The sequence below is a fragment of the Nyctereutes procyonoides genome, unplaced genomic scaffold, assembly GCF_905146905.1.
Source record: "Nyctereutes procyonoides isolate TBG_1078 unplaced genomic scaffold, NYPRO_anot_genome, whole genome shotgun sequence".
Taxonomy (NCBI): Eukaryota; Metazoa; Chordata; class Mammalia; order Carnivora; family Canidae; genus Nyctereutes; species Nyctereutes procyonoides.
The window spans coordinates 214,874-232,657 of NW_026575120.1; the positions used below are offsets into that span (position 1 = coordinate 214,874).

The window sequence follows — 17,784 nt, forward strand, 5'->3', positions numbered from 1 at the left end:
AAAACATCTAGGAATAATGTAATTTCGCCCCAAGTAAAAAAAAACCCCAGTAAACTATAAAACAGTGTAATGGAAAATTCACTAAGTAGAAAAATAAACTATCTTCCCTGATGGGAAGACAAATATTATAAACATACCATTTTTTCTAAATATGGACTTAATGAATTCCCAAAGGGATTCTTCTTAGAATGTGACAAAACAAGTCAGTATAAAAAATTTAAATATCTAAAAAATAAAAGCAAAAGTAGCAATAGAGGTTGGGAGGGTAGAAAACTAGTCCCAAGAGATATTCAATCATACTGAGTAACTAAATGATTAGATTAGTATTAGTCCCCCCACGAAATCCTGAAATATACCCAGTTAGAAAAATGTAATAAGGAAAAATCATCATAGCTAACACCTATTTTGTTCACTATATGCTAAGCACCATGCTAAATATTTTATAAGCATTCTGTCATGTAATCCTCATAAAAATACTATGATGTAGGATGATACAGGATTATTCAATTATTGAGACAATTTGCTAACAATTTTGAAGATTAGAGATTTCATATAGCATTTCTCAACTAGAATCCTTCATCTCAAATACAGAACACAGAAAAATGAGCTCAGTAACAATTTTTTTCAATTCTTCAAGGATGGTACATACCCAGTACCATTCCAGACATAGAAGAGGTTTTAATCCACAGTAAACAGTAGATGCCTTAAGAGCTTAATTCCCTCCCAGTTGAAAAAGGCTGCCTTATACCAAACACAGAGAGTAAGTAGATTAAAAATAGATAAGGAAGATTTAAAAAATCAAACAACAGACAGGAAAACAGGATGGAACTTAAAAATCAAAATCTTAAAAACATGGAATGCAGAAATAAAAGGGAAAACGTTTAACAGATTTTTTTTTGCATAAAAGTAAATCCTACGTTTGTAAAGAATAGTAAATGATAAAACGGGAAAAATCTGAAAGAATATGAAATATACTGTCAATATCTTTACCTCATAAAGAATTCATGGGGGAAAAAAACCAAAAATACATACACACACATACACACACATACACACACACACCCAAACCCAAGACAGACAAGTATACACAGGTAATTTAAAAAGAAGTCAGTAAACAGAAAATGATAAAAATATTAATAATGAAGTCCAACTGCAAATTAAAATAAGGGACCATTAAATTTGCTACATTACACGTACTTTCTAGTCCTGATGACAGTAAAGGGAAACGAATTCTCAGTCACCATGGTGGTGAGAGTGTAAACTGGCATAACCTTTCTGCAAAGTATTTTGGCAATACTGCATCAAGACCTAAAACTGAGTTTTGACCCAGTAATTCTCTCTCTCCACAGCTAATACAAGAAAACAACTTAAATATAGGGGGGAGAAGGGACTATAATGCAGGACTACGCTATAATTGTGCTAAACTGAAAACAAACTAAATGTCAAACAATAGGTTGGATGCTATTAGGCAAGAGTACCCTTCAAAATATAAGTATGAAGGCTGTATGATATTGCCTGTTTATAAAATCATAGAGTATAAAAGGAAAAAAAAGAAATGTAAAATTGCATATAGATTAAAAAAAACTAAGAATACATACTAAAGTGCTTACATGAAAGCAACTGTTAGTTTTGGGGGTAGGAATGTGGTAATTTTCCTGCCTTCTCATATATTTTTAGTAATATTTTGCATTATTTTTTACACTAGAAATATATTTAAGAACTTTACAAAATAATTGATATCCATAGAGGTATGTCCAGTGAACTGAAATGACATTTAAACGAATCATTTTGCAACTATTTCCAAGATTTACCAATGTATTTTATAATATTAAAGAAAAGGTACTGCAGAAATTCCATATGCAGTAGAGGCAATACCATCTTCAAAAGTGCTAAAAGCTAACTGTAAAATGTAAGTTAAATGGAAAATTATTAAGATATTCGAGTAAAACTCCTACATACCAATTTTTTCCTAAAATAGTGTATGCTAACGCTATTAGTAGAGTAATAAAATTTACTTTAAAAGAAATTAAAAATATATCTGGAGAGAGAATGGTTTACATTTTATTTTTATATTATGATGAATTTCCCTAAATGAAGAGCTTCTTCTAAGAACTTATTTATAGGCTACATGACTGTGAACACTATTAAGGTTAAGTTTTTAAAACAGTTTATAAACTAAATATTAGTTTGGGAAAAACAGGTCAAATTTCTTAAAAATCTTTTTAAAGACTATTTACTATGTAAAGTCTACAGAATAAATAACTGTCTATAGCTACACTGTGATGAGATAAATACTCATGAGGATAGAATAGTGACTTACTGATACTAAATGTGTTTAAAAGGCACACTCCTAAAAAACTTTTTTAAAGTTAAATAAAATAAAAATAAAAGGTATATTCCTATAGGAGTATTACTATGAAGCTAAAGAAATAATTGCATGTACATCAAAATAATAACAGCTGATTTACCTAAGAGGGTAAATTAACTCCCCCTATAAAACACAGGCAAGGATATTTCTCTTCTTCAAGCCAACCTCTCTAACCACCTTCAAGTGACCTTAAGAAATTATGCCTGTTTTTTTTTTTTTAAGATTTATTTATTCATGAGACAGAGAGACAGAGAGACAGAGAGAGAGAGAGAGAGAGAGAGGCAGAGACACAGGCAGAGGGAGAAGCAGGCTCTATGCAGGGAGCCCAACATGGGACTCGATCCTGGGTCTCCAGGATCACACCCTGGACCGAAGGTGGCAATAAACCGCTGAGTCACCCGGGTTTCCCCGATGCCTGCCTTCTAAATTTTGTTCTGTAGACACATTAATGTTATTATTCAAATAGTTTGTTATTATTTAAACTATTATATGGGAAGACTTTTAATAATCAAAATACTAGGTATGTAGAAAGAAGACCAATTCAAGTAGGCTTCCAATGGTAGAATCAATAGGACTTCGTGATTATTATGTGGGAGATGAGGCAGTGAGAAAGCTGTTCAAGGTTGAGTCCTAGGTTTTGAGCTTGAACTGGGTGTATGATACACTCACAGTGACTGGAGAAGGAACAGGTGTTTGTTGAGAAATGATTAATTCAGTTTTAGCCATGCTGGGTTTGAGGTGAAATCTAGGCCTGAGAGAGATATGCAACTCATCTACTAAGAAAGGTACCTGAAGTGGTACAGCAGGCACAGGGAGGAGAGAAGAGTAAGACTGTGCCCGGAGGGACACCGGTATTTAACAGACAAGAAAACAGCACTAAAGAAGGTAGAAAAAGATAGGAGGGAAACCAGGAGAATGGGTGAAAATGTACAGAGGAAGTTATTGGTAAGAATGCCAGATGTTACTCTGTCACATTAAAAAAAAAAAAAAAGTACTGGTCAGTGTCAACTTGGATTTAGCAACAAGGAGGTTACTAATGACCTTGGTACAAGCAATTACAGCAGGGTGAGGAGGGTCAATCCATTAACTGGAAAGCACTTATTGATGGGAAGGGGCAAAAATAAAGGTCACTAGGTAGTTTTTTCAAGGAATTAGTCTGTGAAGGCAAACAGGCAGAGAAGGGTATGAAGAAAGTTTTGTTAAAAGCATGTTTAAAATTTGTTTGCCAGGAGCTAGTAGAGAAAGATCTTGAAGATGCAGAAAAAAAAGGAGATAGTATGTGGCCTCTGAAAAAGCGGGAGCAACTGGGACTCAGGGTGTTAAGGAAAATGACTAGCTTTAGACAGAGGAACACCTCTTTTGTTGAACAAAAGCAGGATGGATGGAAGTAGATAGAGGCTAGTCAGCAGATCTGTTGGCAGGAAGCTGAGAGAGTCTCTAAGTGACGTGAAGTAGAAAGAGCTGATTCTTAAATGTGAGGGTGAGACAGCAGTGTCAGAGATGTGAGAGGAGTAAAGGAGAATGGCTGTGGGCAACACTAAGGACTCCGGAGAGCAGAGAAATCACTAATCTGCAGTGTGGATTTCTTTTCCCCAGCAGTGCTCAAAAGTATTCAAAGTATTCAAAGGGTAGAAATACTCCTTTGAATACATTCAAGGGGTGGAGAGAGATCTTGCCAGGCAGATTTATTAGAAAAACAATAAGATGGAAAAGCTGAAACCACTGGTAAACAATTAGCGTAACTGATGGATGAGGAGTATGGGAAGAACTAAGGATAAAAGTAAGATTCTTCTACTTTATTTTTTTTTAATTTTTATTTATTTATGATAGTCACAGAGAGAGAAAGAGAGAGAGGCAGAGACACAGGCAGAGGAAGAAGCAGGCTCCATGCACCGGGAGCCCGACGTGGGATTCGATCCCGGGTCTCCAGGATGGTGCCCTGGGCCAAAGGCAGGCGCCAAACCGCTGCGCCACCCAGGGATCCCAGATTCTTCTACTTTAAACAAGCACTTTTACCCATCCTATGACCTACTAAACTAAGTTGCAACTAATTAAGTTTCATTTAGCTATTTTTGAGAGCCTTATCTGGCTCCCTTTTCTCGCAAAGGTACAAAATGCAAAAATACTATGGCATTTACAAACTTTCCATGACTGATCTTATTGAAGAAAATCCTGCCGCAGGACTCTTACCATAGAAAAGTGTGTGTGTGTTCAATTACAGTATTAATTGCCACAGGAATACCTATGATTGACCTAAGGTTAATCTTTGAAATAAGAATATAAAGAAAAAAATAATCAAGTAGAGAAAAAACATTATTTTTCTAAATTCTTTAAATTCAGATATTATCTGTGAAACAGCATTAAATTACTCCTAACCATCTCTGGAAATACCATCTTGACGACTGTAAATGAAGATTTCAGAAATACTCATCCAAATAATAATGTAGAAAGTAGTTTTTTTTTTTTTTTTTTTTTTTTTTTTACTTAGAGTCACAAAATAACCAAAGGTGGTACTTTATATATCGGCACAAGTTTTCTAAAGTTTGCATTATTTGAAGTATTTCTTTTACTTTATTTTTAATTATAAAAATACCTGGTACACGGTTTTGAAAGTCTTCATACAGTGTCCAATTGTATTAAGCACTTTTAATGGAAACTGAGAAGAAAATGAGTATTTGGTTTTAGGTGTCGTTTAGTCAGTTTCATTTGAGGAACTTCTCACTTTCTTCTCTGTGCTTAAGATGGTCAAGTACCTAAAAAAAAAAAAAAAAAAAAAAGAAAAAAGAAAGAATCACACAGGATCTTTCCCACAGCACTTTCAATTTGAGACACTCTAGACTTTCTAGAACTTAAGATATCTTGGTAATTACCCTCTTCAAATTAAAAACAAAACAAAACAAAACAAAAAATCCTGTTAAGACATTGAGGGAAGGAGGATAAAAAGACGAGCAAAACATAACATTCCATTTGAATCAATAAAAACCATATCAGAGCTATGTACTAATTATTGCATTAGGTCTATCTCATGGTATAGTTATTCTGCGTAGAACATTTCACATCAACAAAATATACACTTGCTCAGAGAAGTGAGAACGAGGTGAATTAAATTTTGCTTGCTAAGACATCTCCCTCCCTACAATTATATTCAAAGTCTATCACTTCCTTGTCATGGGTTACATATAACACCCAAATAAATCTGCAGGCCCTGCTATCGCCATTAACCTGGAATCTCAGTCTTCACTGCCAGTTCCATACTCACTGGTAACAGCTTCCTATTATCCCCTTCCACTAGAGCATTACAAACTTCCATACATCCCCCATCTGTCCCCCAACGTTCCTCCTATTTCTTCAGGTTCAATATAATTCCAAATCCCTCTAAAATCACTATTTCCTCAGCAATCCTTTCTAAAAGGAGTTCTGCTCTTCCTAGTCCCTCAGATTCACAAGGATCACATTTACCATTCTTATTTAACTAATGCTTCATCTTCCTCTTCTGAACAAATGAGTCATCAAAATCTCACGCCCCTACCTTGGGTACCACTTCCTACTATCCTCTCCAAGACAGTCTTGCACTTTTCTTGGTAACAACTGGCTCATGGTTTCATCCTCCATGTCATTTCCTACTTTCCTGATTTTTCTAAGACTGTAAATTGAGATCTAATGTCTATCTCATCTTCTCTATTCCAATACAGTTTTCACTCTGTATTTGTTCAAGGTCCTGAAGTTCTGAAATCCTTCCTTCTGATTGTTAAGTCCTAGCATTTCACTTTCTTACTTGGTCATTCTCCCTGAACCTGCTCTTGGCCCTGCTGCAAACTTCCAGTCCCTTGGTCATTCTTCCTTCCAGGAATCCATTAATCCCTTGCTTCTTTACTCAACCCCATACACAAGCCCAAGAAAGTCATTCCAAAAATGCCTTGCAAACATCCTTGAATTCCTCACTGATTTAACCGTTCTATCAATTCAATTCTGGATAAACCCCACTACCTGCTCTTTGCTTCTACTCGCAAACTGTCAGAGAGCAGAAAAATAGTTATAAAATGTCATTGGCTATGTTCACTATTAAGGTACACTATACAATACTGCACACACACAAATGAACACTTTCAAAAAGTAGGTAGGCACTCAATTAAATTTGTAAGATGAATGTATTACAATGTACTCTGTTGGCTTCTAAATGAATTCCCTAGTGTGATTTCTTTTTTTCCCAAGTGTCAAATACACTTGTCTCTTTTACAAATGGTTAAATCCTCTAATGAGAAAATCAAGGCCTTCTAAAGTGAGTTAACATAATTGCCCTATATTTTTATTCCATCTCATACATCTTTCATAATGTGTCAAAAAATAATTATTTATAACTGGTTTTATAATTCTTTTTATTTTACTAAATGCCTGCTGTATCAAGAACTCTAATACACAAACATTTGACCTTCCCTGAGTTCTATTTTTCTTGTCCTGTTAGTCTTCCAATTAAAAAAATACTGAAAAGTGTAATAAAGAGATAAATCAATTGCCAATCTGTACTTTCTCATGTTAGCTTAGTTCATAAAGGAAAAAAGGACTTATCTGCTTTCCTGGAAAGCAAAGATATATTAGATTATATTTTGAAAATGGGTTATCTTAAAATTTCAACAGTGGACTTAAATTCAGACTCTGACACTTCTTAAAAGAACAATTACTTCTTAAACACTTAACAAAAATTTCTTCTGATCCTCATCCATGAATCATTTAATTTCTAAGCTGCCCTTGGCAAATAACTACTTAAGTTCCCTCTGAACTTACATGGACTTTTTTTGCTGGTCAGAGAGTATCTCTACATAACCAGCATTTGATAATGCACTGTGCATAAAAACTTTAATTTTAGACACCTAAAAGAAAAAAAAGCAAAACTTCAATCAAAAGTGGATGTAACAAGGTCAAGAAGTAGAGGAATCTGTAAATAAAATTTTCTAAAATCAACTAATAGAAAAGTTGTAGAAAAGGACTTAAAATTACATAGATTTGTAAAGAGAGGCAATCCAATAGCTGTCATAGGACAAATCCAAACTCGAATGACCTGAAGAAATTCTGGACAAAGACATTTCAAAAGGCATTGCTTAAATTTCTCCAGTAATTAATAATTAGGAATGACATGGCTCTTTTCTAGCAAAAGTATGAAAGCAGACCAAAGTGGCATGCCAAAAAAGCAATGCACACAGGGCAGCAACCCCTGGTCTGTTTACTAAATACAGTGAGTGGGTCCTCAACCACGCACTGGTATGTTGATAGCAGTCTCCATTTTAAAGTCTCCAACTATCAAACAAAAACAGTAACATAGATAATGTCAAATTACCTGTTTAAAAACTAGTTTTAAACTACTTCAGAAATGGCTCTTTCCCTGCTTCAGGCTTCAAAGCTGTTGCTTGCTTGTGATTTAAAAAACAAAAACAAAACAAAACACAAAAACAAACAAAAAAGCACTTTAGTAAATGTACTTATACTATGGAGTATAGAATAACAAACACTATATTTACAACCTAAAATGTCTAGAAAAATGAACAGAAAAGGAAAAATCCAACTTATCAATATTTTAGACTGGTTACGTTAGTGCTTGTGAAAAAACAACGTGATCTACGTAAATGTTTAAATTATCCAAACTTCTAAGATTCTACCCAACAAAGTGATACGTTAATAGCTACTCTGGGATGTGGTAAAAACGGTTAACTCTAATTATCCTGAAAAGAGCCATGCCAAAGTTTACTGCTCCTGTTGTCATTAACTTTCTGCCACTCCCAACCAGTCAAGAACTTTGTATATCCAATAATAATAAAGTTTCTTTCCTTGAAAGCTACCTACAAGAAAACAACTTTGTCACTAGAGACACACAAGGCTTACTACCTTCAGCTTAAACACTCCGCCTTACAACGGTTTCCAGGACTCTCACCAAGAAGGTGAAACGGAAAAGAAGGGAGCAGGTGCACCAGAAGCCCTAGGGCACCCACTCCAGGAACCCGAGAATACCAGAGGGCGGAGTCTGGAGGGCAGTAGTGGGGCGGGGGCCGCAGGGGCGCCCAGCGAGCCCGCTGCTCCCAGCGCCAAACTACCCTCCGTTCCTCATAGGGCGCACGACCCAGACCTCAAACCCGCCAAAAAGAAAAAAAAGAAAAAGAAAAATATCCGACGAGACGAGGTCCTCCGGAGTGGGCCGCAGGACGAAAAGTTTGGGCGCCCCGCCTCCCTAGCAGGGCCTGTTCTCCAATCCCCAAACGCCAGTTTCTGCCGAGCAAAGCAAAGCTTCCCGAGTCCCCGCTCCGGCGTTTACGTTCCCCCGTCCTCGGCCCCTTCTTACCGGTCCTACAGGACAGACAGCTCGATTACTCCCGCTCGCCGCGTGAAGCACCTCCTCGCCCAAGTCGGGGGCGCCTCCCCCCCCAGGCCCCTACTCCCACCCCGCCGTCCCGCTCTTCTCGGAGGATCCCCGAGACAGCAAAAACCCCGCGCGGCTCACGGCGCAACGCAGAAGCGGCGGCGCTCCTCACCCGGCCTTCTGCACCCCAAAATCCGGGCGCCGACGGGCCCCCCCAGAAGGGAGTCTGGGAGTGGGGTTGGGGGCGGGGCGCGGTCACGTCGGCTACGGCCGCTCTGGGACCCCAACTAGAGCCCCGGCCCCCGAGCCCCAGGGCGGCCTCCTCCTCGGGGCCAGAAAATGAGGGGCGGGGAGGCACGGGGGGGGGGTCTGCAGCCACCAACGCGTCCCCCGGTGCCCGTCCAGACCGAGCCCACGTCCTCCGGCCCGACCGCCTGCCCAGGGGACGTGACGCCGTAAGCAAGAAGACCCAGGCGCCGGGCCCCACAGGGTCGCGCGTCCAGGAGCCGTTGCTCTCCCGCCCCTGCGCCGCGCCGCCCTCCGTTGCCAAGGGCCGGGGACGCGCAGCATTACCTGTAAACGAAGCCGCCGCTCCTGCCGAAGGTAGAGTAGCGGTCAGGCCACACGACCCGCCACCTTAGAGACCGCAGCAAGGAGCGCCCACAAGTTCCCCGGCTGCCTAGGGCCCAATGGCCGCCTTCTCTACCTCAGCTACTCGGCGCCAACCGCCGCAGCCACCGCCATCTTAGATCTCATTGTGGTGGGAGAAGAGGGGCGGGGGGGGGGACTGCAGAGGGGGCCGCGCGCCGTGAGACTGCGCCGTCGCCTCGGCAACGGCCGCGCGGGGGCGAGAACTCGGCCGCGCGGGAGCCGCAGTGCGACCGACGCGCTAGCCCGGAGTCACGTGACCGCCCGAACCTGTGGTGTCACCTCGGGGGCCCTTTGAGCCCGCGCCGCTGACGCAGAGGAACGACCGGAAACTACATATCCCAGAATGCCAACTCGACCCTGGTTTATTGGCGTCCGCGCGTCCATCGCGAGAGGGAGAACTACAAATCCCGGCATGCTGTGGACCTGCGGGCGCTGCTCGGCGACCTGTGCGGAAAGGGAGTTCGGGTCTCCCGCTTAGCTGGAAAAAACGGAGGCTCGTTCTGGGTTTCTGTGCGGCTGGCTGTCAGCTCCGGATCCCGCTGCAGGGCGGGGAGAGAGACCTAAGTCCGTCTTCTGTTTCTTGCCCACCCACATCCGGGTTACGAAGAGACGAAAACCAGAAGGCCCTTTAGCAACGAACTAGTCCTGATTGTACACAGTGGCCGTTGATAATGGGAAGCTAATTGGGTAAACCAATTAACCACATAGCTAGCTACTCGGGGAGAATCCTAAATGTTAAGGATGAACACCACCTTGGATTAATGTCCTCCTTTTTTTCCTTTGGAAGAACCAGATGATTTTAATCAAAATTTAGTATTGGGTAATTTTCTCTTAAAACTAAGTCTCTGAATTCTCTTTTTATTTATGCTCCCACCTCGGCAGTAGCTCTATCAAGAACGGTATATGGACAGATTTTTCTCGTTTAAAAAAAAATAAGGAAAAATTGGAAGAACCAGATGGTTTTAATCAAAATTAGTATTGGGGAATTTTCTCTTAAAACTAAGTCTGAATTCTCTCTTTTTTTAAATTTTTATTTATTTATGATAGTCACAGAGAGAGAGAGAGAGAGAGGCAGAGACACAAGCAGGCTCCATGCACCCGAAGCCCGACGTGGGATTCGATCCCGGGTCTCCAGGATCGCGCCCTGGGCCAATGGCAGGCGCCAAACCGCTGCGCCACCCAGGGATCCCTGGATTCTCTTTTTATTTATGCTCCCCACCTCGGCAGTAGCTCTATCAAGAACGATATATTGACAGATTCTCTCATTAAAAAAAAAGAAAAAGAAAAAGAAAGAAAGAAAAATTCAACTGAGTGAATGCTAAGATCCAACTGGCTTTATTGGACGAATTAGGAATTGAGCAGCGTTCCATCTAGCAAATAGGGAGATCCTGCAGCTGTAGAAACGGGAATGTTTGTAAGGGTAGATAGGGGGGTGGAAAAAAGGAAATTATTAGCAAATAATGGAAAAAAGGAAATTATTAGCAAAGAATGCATTGATTCTGGCAAGGTTGCCTTCCTAAGTGGAAAGGAAAGCCCTGCCAGGTGGATTACTGACCTACTGATGGCCAAGTAATTCTGACTAAAGGTTACCTTTACTGGGGTGTTGAAACTGCATTTAGGTCAGATATTAAAGGCTGAGTCGGTTGAGGTGGGGTTTAGCATACACGTTCCATTTGGGGGCCTGCGGTTTCCGTTCTAACACTCCTAACACGCAAAAAAAGGGGGTGGGGGGATAATGACTTTTAAGGCCTTAAGTGTACTTCCCTGAAAAGTTAAAACACTTCCAATTTTACCTGAGTGCGAGGGCATTCTATATTTCAGACAGTTTGTGAGATGAGCTTAAGCAAAGAGTAGAATGAATGAATAATGGGCATTTAGGTTCCAACAACAAATTGTTCTCAATCCCCAACAGAAATTCTTCAAAGAAGCCAAGTAGTAGTAGAACTGTTATCTCGATACATAATTCAGGTAAATTAAACTCTTTCTGAGACTATATTCTGGTTCAAAGTCATCGCAATGATCTTTGACACTGTCTTACGTTTTTGAGTACATTTCTGTGTGTCCAAGGTTGATGATTAGGTGACAAATTCATAGTCCCTGCCCTTGAAGGCTAATATTTTAAAGAATGATGGGGAAGTAGGATGTGATGTAAATAAATTCTGTTTTGTAAGAAAACAAAGTGCTGTGAGAATCCAAAGCATAGGGTGCCCTATGCCCCATTCTAATTACACCACTAGATAGCTCTAAGATCTTGGGCAAGTTTCTGAACCTTTCTGAGTCTCAACTGCCCCCTCTATAAAATAAAGGGGAGGGAATAATAATATTGCCTAAAATAAAGGGGAAGGAATAATAATATTGCCTACTTTGCAGGGATTTTTTTAAGTAGTATTTGATAGAAGGCACAAATTTTATCTGTTGTGATTTTCTTAATTCTCCTGACTCTCCTAAAGAAATTGATTTCACATTTGTTCTATTTTAGAAACAAAAAGTTAAATAAATAACCAAAATTCTGACAGCTCCAAGTGGTAGAGTCTAGGTTATACTGGGGTCTACTAAACTTGGAGGGATTTGGGGGGAGGGGGGGATTTTTTTGATTAAGAGAATGAATGGAAAAAGCTAATATGTGGTAAGGCCCCAAAATATTAGCTATCTTTATTATCATCACCGTAATCATCTTTTTGTTTATATATACCTATTATTTTTAAATATGTAGATGCTATTGTTATTAAAACAATTCAAATGATTAAAAATATTATTTAAGTCAATATGGTCATTATGCTTTCAAAATTCATGGTCTCTAAAAAAATGTCAATACTATTATGTCTGTTTAGTAGGGGGAGGAGTCTGAGAAATTCTTACGTTAAAGAGAGATCCTCAAACTCAAATATGAGCATTACTGATCTTAGCAGAGAACAAGGGAAAGAAAAAAACATGAAAAACTATATAATTATGCCATATCTCCAAAACCTTAACATTTAATTCAGAAAACAAACCTTATGCAAAAGGATCAATTTAGTATTAGTAATATATGAATATCGCCAATAAATGATACGATAGTAAGTGCTGTAGGAATTCAGAGAAAAAGTATTGATGCATTGCTTCAAAGATAACGATGGCTTCAGGATTTCTGCATAGGATGAAATTAGGAGCAACAGGTGGAAATGTAGATGAGGAATATAGTGGTCTCTCAGAGATACATGTTGAAACTACCTCTCAGTTTTCCACATTTAAGAACAACTTGATATATGTATTAAACATGGGAGAGGAGGCCTAAATGGAAAGAAGCACGCTTCAGACATATAGTTCATCCAGAATTAGTGATGGATAAAGCAGAAATGAGACTAGATGAAGCAGAGAATTCATATGGGAGGACAGGGAGAGAAGAAAGGAGAACTGATGAACAGGTTTCTATCTATTTATACAAACTCTAGAAAATCTTAAATGGTGATCTGAAGAGATTGGACTTTGTTCTATAGATAGTGTAAAATCACATGGAGTCTTTGAAAGAAGCAATGATATAATGAAGTAGTTATTTTAAGACTTTAATCTAGTAGTAATGTTTAGAACAGGCTAGGGAGAGCAGAGACAAGGAGAACAGGTGGCAACTGGCATGAAGTAATTAAGGTCTGGCCTAATGTAGCAGAATAAATCAAGTCAAAGAGTTGGGTTCTGATTGTTGTGTAAAATAGCATTTTTATGATCAGGGGGTGCTTATAGTAGAACATTTTGGGCTATCTCATTTATCTCTTTAATGTGTTCTGTGTTCTATATCCACAGGATTTAAGTACAGTGAGAACAGAAACCCTGCCTTTTGTAGTTCTTTATATCACAAAAGCCCAACAGAGTTCATTTACTGTATTTTGATATTCACGAATTTGGTCTTTGAAATAACAAGTTTTTGCAATACCTAGGTTTAACCTGCAGGTGGTGATAGAACTTAAAGGAAAAATCCTTAGTGACCACTATACTATTATAACTGAATTTTGTGATTGTTTTTATATGTGATTTTTTATACACCCAAGAGACTATATGACACTTCTGTAAATTATATAGCACAATAATAAAAGAAATACTCAATAACCCACCGCCTAAGCTAAAATATAGAATATAATCAATCCATTTAAGGACACTTCGTGCTTTTCTCCAAACTCATTCCCCTTTGCAAACATAATTACTATCCTGTATGATCTCGGCGTTACTATTCTTTCATTTTCCTCATATAGTTATATGTATATATGCCAAAATAATGTATTGTTTGGTTTCACTTGTTTTCTAACTATATAAACGTCATCACACTGAATATATTCTTGCTTAACTTGCTTTTTCATGCAGCCTTGTTTCTGAGATTCATCCATGTTGATGGGTGGAAACTCAAAATCTTAAGAGCAGAATGTAAAATTAATTTTGGAATATTTCTAAAGTTGAATTCAAATGACATTATCTTTATTCTTCATATTAGCTTTGTGAGTAACTTGATGGAGGAAGGAATTGATTATATAAACAAGAAATCAGTTGAAGAACTCTGACCTAGTTCTTACATTTTTTGGTTAAATTTAAGCATTTCTTTCCTTTAATATAGCCCAGAATTTCTCAATCATGGCATGATTGACATTTTGGGCTGGATGACTCTTTGTTGTAGGGGGCTGTCCTGTGTGTTATAGTATATTTATCTGCATGACTGACTTCCTCCCCTTAGATGCCTATAGCACCCTGATGTGACAACCAAAAGTGTCTTCTGACATTGCCAAATACCCCCCCCACACACACACCTAAGGAGGGTAGGGTGGGGGCTGAGGGCAAAATCATTCCTGAGTGAGAAAAACTGGTCTACTCTTTGCATTGAGAAAATCATGTTACTGAGGGTTTTTCTTTTTCTTTTTTTTTTTTTTGAGGGTTTTTCTTATGTACCTCTTTTGCTCAAAAACCTAAGCTTTCAAATACTTAAATCCATTAATAACTATATGTAATTATATCGACTAATTATATCAAATCTACATACATAAGTAATGTTTCAAGGCTCTTCTTACCCTCCTCCATTTTCTCCGTATCTAATTACTTTGACATCTCTCATTACTGCCTAGTTCAGACCTTCTATGACTGGATTCCAAATACCTAATTCCTGCTCTCAACATACAATGTTAATGTTTACACCAGTCTGAACTACCCTTTCCTCCATAACCAGTTTATATCCTTTTCTTTCAAAAATCACTCATTCAATAAATGTACATGACAATCCTAACCATATTTGCATTTCATCAGTCTCAACATGACTCAGCTCCTAGAATTATGATATGCTGCTTCTTAAATATTCTTCTGTATATATATTCTTGGGGGTCTATATATTTTTACTCCACTTTCTCTATTCATCATGAACCTAATTAAAGCTGCAATAGTTTAGTCCTGTGTGGAATGCTTACTTCCAAGGACATATCAAGTTAGAGGGGCTTAAATAAAGGGATATAATAATTTAAAAACTACAAAGAAAATAATCTGTACCTTATTTCGTAGCCTCCCATTACCCCTACATCATATAATATTGAAAATATTAACTATGCATAGATGTAAGTTAATTAAGTAGAGAAATCAGGCAATTAGGTAGGTGAGTTCCCAAAATATGGAAATATAGGCTGGTATAGATTTTGTTTTCTAATTATATGAAAGATATTAGAAAAGTATGAAAATTCAGGGTGCCTAGGTGGCTCAGTTGCTTACATGTCTGACTCTTGGTTTCAGGTCATGATCTCAAGGTCCTGCAATCAAGCCCCACATCTGACTCTGCACTAAGTGGGGAGTCTGCTTGAGATTCTTTCTCTCCTTCTCCCTGTGTCCTCCCTCCTACCCCTGCTCTCTCTTTCTAAAATAAACAAATGAATCTTAATAAAAGTATGAAAATTAGTCCTCAGCTTTTACTTTAAAAACCTGTTAGTTGAAAATAAAATTATGTAAAATGAAAACTCACCAATGCCATAGTTATAAGAGAATAATCTGGAATGGAATGACTTTATAAAAGATGAACCATGAGCCAGAAAATTGTCTTTTCTCAAAAAAGGAGATCTACAAGTGACAACTGGATTTGGTATATGCTTGCATATAAGCATGGGCTAGTGAAGAAGTAGCCAATGTGATTTGGGTATAGTGATCTATATAATATCCCTATTATATCATATGTAGGGAACCAACAGATGCATGTGTTATAATTTTTGCTCTTTTACCATAAAAAGGCTTCCGACACTGCATTTTGCATTCTGTAAGAAAGATTCAAAGGTAAGGGAAAATATGGCAACACATATGTGAACTCAGATCAACCAGCAAGAGGTTAGAATGCTCTTTCTTTACCACAAGATCACTAAATAATTTCCAGTGTTAAAAACTGGGGGAAGCTGGGTGGCAGGATGGACAATCCAATCTAGATAAGGAAAAATGTAAAACCTTGACAACAGGTGCAGTAGAATGATGTAGGGCAGAGATTAACAAACATCTTCTGTAAAAAGCCAGATATTAAATATTTTAACTATTGTGGGCCACACAGTATCTGTCTCAACTACTAAGTTGTGTGATTGTAGAGTAAAAGCAGCCAGGAAATGTGTAATGGACGAGTACAGCCGTGTTGCAATAAAACGTAATTTTGGCTACTGAAATTTAAACTGTATATAATTTTCTCATGGCACAAAATATTAATCATCTTTTTTTTCCAACTGTTTAAAAAATATTAAAACAGGCAGTGAGCCCAATTTAACCCATGGGTCGTAGTTTGCTGACAATGTAGAGTACTCAGAATTGAAAGTTTTTCGATAATTAATGATAAGTGGAAGGAGAAATTAACAATGCAAGAAAATGCAGTTTCATTACTTTGCAGGATGGTTATTTTACAAAGAATAGTTTGAATAAATAAGAGAGGGAAGATATAAAGCAAATGTAACTGAACATTTGTAGATTTTAGTTTATACTATTTTCTTATATATTCTGCACACTCAACACACACACCCTTGGCTAGTTGCAGCCATGCATTGCCTCCAGGAAGGATTGGCAGCCACTAATACCAGAAACAAAAGATACAACTTTTAGACCTAAGAAAAAAGATTAAAATAAGTCAGAGCAGTTCCCACTGCCTGGGTGGAAAGAGGAAGAACTGCTGGGAAAGTTAAAGAATTTTATGCTTTTCCCTGCATCTCTGAAAATAATGAAGGCGAGGAAAAGAAACTCTGTGGGGATCTGTGACCAAAGAGAGCCTAGAAAGCTTCGTGGTTGCAGCAGGGAACTCTCTGCAAGGCTCACCCACCACAAGCCCAGAAAGTCATGTGGAGCTCTGGGAGGAGAAAGACTCTAACCAGCTGACATATGGATCAAGAATGAGTTTAGGTCTCTCCAAACCTATCAAATAGTCTTGAAATCCAATTAGAAAAACAAGAGTTACATTCATCTTCCACATGTAAGTTTGTGGCATAAGAAACATACCCACTTTACTTACACGGTTCAAATGTCAGCTACCTGAGTGTTCCCAAGTCCTCAAAGCTGTTGGGGTAACCATATCTCCATCACATGTATTAGGAAATCTAATATAGGAAATATATTAGATTTATATTAGGAAATCTAATTTCATATGCTGACATCTTCTAGAATGCTTTGAGCTAATTTTTTTTTTTCTATTTCTCTTTCTGCTGAATTCTTGATTTCTCTCAAGTCTAGCTTCTTTTGGCTGTTCTTTTTCTCCATCCCACATCATTCCCAGGACAGAACACAACCTCTTTCCCTTTATTTTCTCAAAATACCATGGAAACAAGGCATCTCTGTGTGGAATACTGCTTTCCACTGAAAATTTACAGTTAATAGTGTAAGATGGGGAGGAGGAAGAGGAATTTATACTGCAGCCATTTGGACACCCCTGTTCTTTAAAGATCTTTGGCCATAGCCTTGTACTTCTCTCTGGCTGCCTCTCACCCAACTCCCTGTCATTTGGATATGTTATTTCTTCACATCCTACTCCCCACTGTCATGTCATTAACTTCCTCTCTTTCACCCTTTTTCTCTTGGGATACACATGGAAACTCTAAGTTCTTCATTAAATCTTCATTAACAAAACAATTTTTAAAAAGATTTTATTTATTTATTCATGAGAGACACATAGAGAGAGGCAGAGACACAGGCAGAGGGAGAAGTAGGCCCCATGCAGGAAGCCTGATGTGGGACTCCATCCCAGGACCCCATGATCATGCCCTAAGTCAAAGGCAGGTGCTCAACCTCTGAGCCACTCAAGCGTCCCAACAAAACAATTTTGTTCTCTTGGTCTTGTCTCTACCTTATCCCAGTGAGACCCACTATTAGAATAATGCTCTTCCTCTGCTAACTGATTAATATGATCCATTTCCTCAGCATGGAGCTCTAAGAGAATTATGTCTTTTGTGAATGCTAAAATCAATTG

General features: G+C 38.5%; 1 protein-coding gene across 19 annotated transcripts in view; it reads right to left on the minus strand.

Moving 5' to 3' along the window:
* Positions 1 to 9,491, minus strand: part of PCM1 (pericentriolar material 1) — an 88,022-nt gene extending 78,531 nt beyond the window's left edge. For 5 of the 19 annotated variants that reach the window (XM_055334973.1, XM_055334975.1, XM_055334978.1 and 2 more), the window contains exons 1-2: positions 9,288 to 9,480; positions 4,962 to 5,121 (exon numbers count right to left, since the gene is read on the minus strand). The gene's annotated coding sequence lies outside the window, so the exon portion shown is untranslated. Of the gene's footprint in view, positions 1 to 4,961; positions 5,122 to 7,700; positions 7,774 to 9,287 lie in introns of all 19 variants that reach the window. The other 14 variants (XM_055334987.1, XM_055334986.1, XM_055334992.1 and 11 more) reach the window with 10 other exon arrangements.
* Between the last annotated feature and the right edge of the window lie 8,293 nt (positions 9,492 to 17,784).